This window comes from Apium graveolens, chromosome 10 (genome assembly GCF_009905375.1).
Source record: "Apium graveolens cultivar Ventura chromosome 10, ASM990537v1, whole genome shotgun sequence".
NCBI classification, from domain to species: Eukaryota; Viridiplantae; Streptophyta; class Magnoliopsida; order Apiales; family Apiaceae; genus Apium; species Apium graveolens.
Window position 1 is genome coordinate 177,695,613 of NC_133656.1, and position 5,773 is coordinate 177,701,385.

Consider the following 5,773-nt stretch of genomic DNA (forward strand, 5'->3'; position numbering starts at 1 on the left):
TTTCTTGGTCGATTCTTTGCAGAGAATTGTTGTTGAATGCTTGCATGTTAGTTGCTGAGGTTTTTCTTGAATAATCAGTGAGGTTTCGAGTTGGGGGGGGGGCGAGTTTTGGCAACCACGAACCCTTGCCGCCACCGGTGATGAACTCCGATGAACCGGTGGTGAACGATGATGCTAGTATGAGTTTTATCATTCCTGAAAAACTTATTTCGAGTGTTGCATGTTTTTTTATTTAAAAAATCTGAATGTTATTCTCGGTTTTAAAAAGAAATTGGTTTGAAATATCTATTAAACTTGATTGATACGATGTGTGTTGAGTGGTATTTATGACACTTTATAATGCTCTATTAAGCTTTGAATTGGTGTATTTATACTCAAGTTGGTGTTTTAATGTGTTTTCTAGTATTTTTGTAATTCAAGCATTAATCCGGAATTCAGGTGAATTAGCATTGTTTTAGTGCTAATATGGTGTTAGGATGGTCCCTAAAGGAATAAAGCTCGGGCAGCCAACTCATTGCAGCAAGAAAAGGCAGAAAAATGAAATTTTGTCCAGAAGGCCGAAGCGCCCGCGCTAATGAAGCGCGCGGCCGCGCCCAAACTACAGAAGTACAGCACGGCCACGCTGATGAAGCGTGCGGCCGCGCAGGGTCGGGATGATAAAATCTTGACTCTACTTGGCTTCTAATTAGGAGGACTTCTACTTTACATGGGTTGCTATATATACCTAAATAAAAGACATTTTTCAAGGGAGAGACGTAACGGAGATTAAGGAGAAGACAACAAGAAGACCTATAGCATAATTTAACAAAGGCGAAGAAGATCTAGTTTTATTCTTGTGAATCTTTGTTCTAAGTTGTAATCTTGGATGCTCGTTTCTTGTTTTGTTGAACCTAATACTCTGGATTTCGCACTTTGTTTATTATTTATTTATAAAGACTACGTTTGTTATACCATGCTTTCATCGGAACCCACATTGATGATGAGTTTGATTATGGGCTGATCGTTATAGTGGGGTTCTAGCGGATTTATTTATGGATTTCTTTAGTTGATTTGTTTCGATGCCTTAGTGTATGGTGATTGTATGATATCCTAGTATTGGTTGTGCTTATTAGTCTTATGAGCGTCGTGAACTTATAAAATAGCGTGTTAATTCTTAATGAAGCGAAAGTGAATTTAAGGGTTTAGAACTTGCCATACTAGCATAGGTTCATGTGTTATTATTATGCATGATTCGTAGGTAACTTTAACCATCTTACTTGCCCTATGTAATCACAATAGATAACTCGTGCATTAAACCGTTATGTTATCAAATTCTATAGACATATAGTGTCTCAATATAATTGGTGTATATTCAACTTCTATCTCTTGTGTGGATGTCTGGTAGTATGGTATTCATGCAACGAAAGTTAGCATTTATCAGTTTCGTTTTATCTGATTAGTGTCATCACCATTACGTGCTAAGGTTAAGATTAATAAGTCTATTCAATGAAGTATTTAATGAAGTTAGAATCCTATATTTGTGTCATATATTATTTAACTATCTTTAATTAATATTCTCTAGTATAATTCTCAATAGTTAATCGTAGTATAATCAAAACCAAATTGATATTCGTCTTAGCATTTAATAATAGCCATATCATTGTTGCATAAGTGCATAAATCATAAAGTTAACCTAAACCAGTCTCTGTGGGAACGAATCTGATTTATATCTTATACTACTTACGAATGCATTTACTTGCGTGAATTTTAGAGCGTGTTTAGCGACTAATAAGTTTTTGGCGCCGCTGTCGGGACACGGTGTTAACTTTTAGTTTATGTGTTTCTCATCAGTGATCGTTAAAGTTCATTGACTCAGACATTGTTACTTATCTACTCTTTTCCTTGTTGTGTTTCAGGTACTCTAGCAAGCGTGTATGCATACACGTTCGCGGGCTCATAAAAGAACTCTGGATCAAGTCGAGGAAGAAGCTGTAGTGATTTAAAGGGAAGTTTTTGAGGATGAAGAGAAGTTAAAAGAAGAAGGGACAGTCGAGGAACCAGCTTTAGTAGTGATGGGAGATCAAGCAGAAAATCTTAAGGCTCTGATGGACTATTCTTAGCCTAAGATCAATGATATTCAGTCAAGTATCATCAGACCAGCCATCTCGGCTAACACTTTTGAGATCAAGTCGAGCACAATTCAGATGATACAGAACTCAGTTCAGTTTGGGGGTTCTCATACAGAAGACCCCAACATGCACATCAGGGATTTCATCGAGATCTGCGACACTTTCAAGTTCAATGGGGTGACTAAAGATGCTATGAAACTACGACTCTTCCCATTCTCTCTGAGGGATAAAGCAAAGTGTTGGTTACATTCTCTACCACCAGGGTCTATCACCAAATGGGAGGATCTTGCTCAAAAGTTTCTCACTAAATTCTTTCTTATGGCGAAGACTGCTGCAATCAGGAATGCTCTTACTCAATTTGCTCAACATACTGGAGAATCTCTATGTGAGGCTTGGGATCGATATAAGGAGACACTGAGGAAGTGCCCACACCATGGCATGCCTGATTGGATGATTATAAACTATTTCTGTAATGGTTTAGGCGCTCAGTCTAGACCTATGCTCGATGCAACATCTGGTGGAGCCTTATGGGCTAAAAGCTATAACGAAGCTTATGAGTTCATTGAGCTAATGGCAGCTAATGAATACCAAAATACTACACAAAGAATTTGGCAAGGCAAAGTAGCAGGAATTCTGGAGGTAGATACAGCTACTGCTATAGCTGCTCAACTTTAAGCTTTGACGATGAAAGTGGACCCTTTGGCTAATTATAGAGTTAATCAAATCACTAGTGTTTGTGAGCTTTGTGTGGGGGCACATGACAGTGTGTTATTTCTAGAGAATCAGCTCAATTTGTGAGCAACTTTCAGAGATCACAGCAACAAGATCCAGCCACTTATCATCCAAATAATCATAATCATCCTAACTTCAGCTGGAGTAACAATCAGAATGAGGTGCAACAATATTATCAGCCAAACACAGCAAAGTAGTATAACCCTCCTAGTTTTTAGCAGCCACAATATGCCCTTAGGAAACAACTTCAACTTCAGCAGTTACCGCAAGCTAATGAAAAATCTGAATTGGAGGAGTTGAGGCTCATGTGCAAGAGCCAAGATGTGTCTATCAAGACCTTGGAGAATCAGATTGGGGAAATTGCTAATACATTACTGAATCGTCAACCTGGCACTCTTCCGAGTGATACTGAAGTGCCAGGTGAGAAGGAAGCTAAGGAGCATGTGAAGGCAATTACATTGAAGTCTGGTAAGGTTGCAAATCCTGAAAAAGCAAGGACTCCAGAATCTGAAGTTGAGGCTGAAGAAGAAGAAGTGCAGAAGGAAGCAGAAGTGGAACCAAGGAAGACTACTATTGAGCACACTCCTCCTGAGGGTAAACAGGGGGAAACAGATCTATCCTCCACCTCCTTTTCCTAAGAGGCTGCAGAAGAAAAAGCTGGATAAGTAGTTTGAGAAGTTTCTGGAGGTGTTCAAGAAACTTCACATCAACATACCTTTCAGTGAAGCTCTTGAACAAATGCCTAATTACACAAAGTTCATGAAAGGTATTCTCTATGGGAAGGCGAAGCTTGATGATTTAGAGACCGTTGCTCTCACGGAGGAATGTAGTGTTGTGCTGCAACATAAGTTGCCTCCAAAGCTTAAGGATCCTGGAAGCTTCGTTATTCCATGCACCATTGGAAATGTGTCATTTGATAAGTGTCTATGTGACTTGGGAGCTAGCATCAATCTGATGCCCTTGTTAATCTTCAAAAAGTTGGACTTGCCTGATCCAAAGCCTATATACATGACTTTGCAGTTGGCCGATCGTTCTATTATATATCCATGGGGTATTGTGGAGGATGTCTTGGTCAAGGTGGATAAACTCATCTTCCCTGCTGATTTTGTATTTCTTGATTTCGAGGAGGATAAGAAGATTCCCATAATCTTGGGAAGACCCTTCTTGGCAACTGGCCGAACCTTGATAGATGTGCAGAAAGGTGAGCTCACCATGCGAGTGATGGAACATGATGTAACTTTTAATGTGTTCAATGCCATAAAATTCCCTACGGAAAATGAGGAGTGTTTTAAGGTGGAGATGGTCGATTCTGTGGTTAATTCTGAACTCGATTGATTGCTAAGTTCCGATGCCTTAGAGAAGGACTTGTTGGGGAATTCTGATAGTGAAGATGATGAAGGGGATGAGCAGTTTTAATTTCTGAATGCTTCTCCATGGAAGAGGAAGATTGATATGCCTTTTGAAACTCTGGGAATGGAGGAGTTGAACAAAGCTCCTAAGTGCCTCAAGCCATCTATTGAGGAAGCCCCTACTTTTGAGATTAAGCCTTTACCTGAACATTTGAGGTATGTATTTTTAGGTGATGCATCTACTCTGCCTGTTATTATTACATCTGACCTTTTAGGTAGCGACGAGGAGAAGCTTTTGAGAATTCTTAGAGAATTCAAATTGGTAATTGGTTGGACTATATCAGATATCAAGGGAATCAGCCCTTCGTATTACATGCACAAAATTCTGCTAGAGGAAGGAAGCAAGCCTACTGTTGAGCAATAGAGAAGGATAAATCCAATCATAAAAGAGTTTGTGAATTAGGAAGTCCCTAAAGGGATGGATGCATGGATCATCTATCCTATTTCTAACAGTTCATGGGTGAGCCTAGTTCAGTGTGTGCCAAAGAAATGAGGTATCATTGTGGTCGCTAATGAGAAGAATGAGCTTATTCCTACATGAATAGTCACGGGGTGGAGAGTTTGCATGAATTACAGGAAGCTGAACAAGGCCACAAGAAAAGATCACTTCCTTATGCCGTTTATTGATCAGATGCTTGACAGATTGGCTGGGAATTAGTATTATTGACTTCTGGATGGCTACTCGGGATATAATCAGATATTTATCACTCCAGAAGATCAGGAGAAGACTACTTTCACTTGTCCATTTGGTACTTTCGCCTTTAGAAGAGTTTCTTTTGGGCTATGTGGAGCACCAACCACTTTTCAGAGATGTATGATGGCTATCTTCTCCGATATGATTGGTAATAATGTAGAAGTGTTCATGGATGATTTCTCAGTCATTGGAACTTCTTATGATGAATGCTTGCACAATCTTGGGTTGGTACTGAAAAGGTGCATTGAGACCAACTTGGTTCTCAATTGGGAGAAATGTTATTTTATGGTACGCCAAGGCATCATTCTTGGTCACAAGGTTTCTAGTAAAGAGCTTGAGCTGGACAAAGCCAGGGTGGGGGTTATCAAAAATCTTCCTTCACCCATTTATGTTAAGGGAATTCGCAGTTTTCTTGGTCATGCGGGTTTTTATAGGCGTTTCATCAAGGTCTTCTCGAAGATTTTGAAGCTGTTGTGTAATTTGTTAGAAAAAGATGTTCCTTTCAAGTTTGATGATGAGTGCCTTGTTGCTTTTGAGACATTGAAGAAGAGTTTAATCACCGAACCTGTCATAACTGCGCTTGATTGGAGTGAACCTTTTGAGATGATGTGCGATGCAAGTGACTATATAGTGGGAGCAGTTCTTGGGCAGAGAAAAAACAACATATTTTATGTGGTCTACTATGCTAGTAAGACCCTAAATGGTGCTCAAATGAATTATACTACTACGGAGAAAGAACTTTTGGCTATTGTCTATGGTTTTGAGAAATTTCGATCTTATCTGCTTGGGATGAAGGTGACAGTTTTCACCGATCACGCTGCAATTTGAAA

General features: G+C 39.4%; 1 non-coding gene across 1 annotated transcript; it reads right to left on the bottom strand.

The window, feature by feature from the left end:
- Positions 1 to 2,441: 2,441 nt before the first annotated feature.
- On the bottom strand, positions 2,442 to 2,548 carry LOC141694664 (small nucleolar RNA R71). Its single transcript, XR_012563951.1, has one exon. It is a non-coding gene; the product is annotated as a small nucleolar RNA R71 (small nucleolar RNA).
- Positions 2,549 to 5,773: the final 3,225 nt, after the last annotated feature.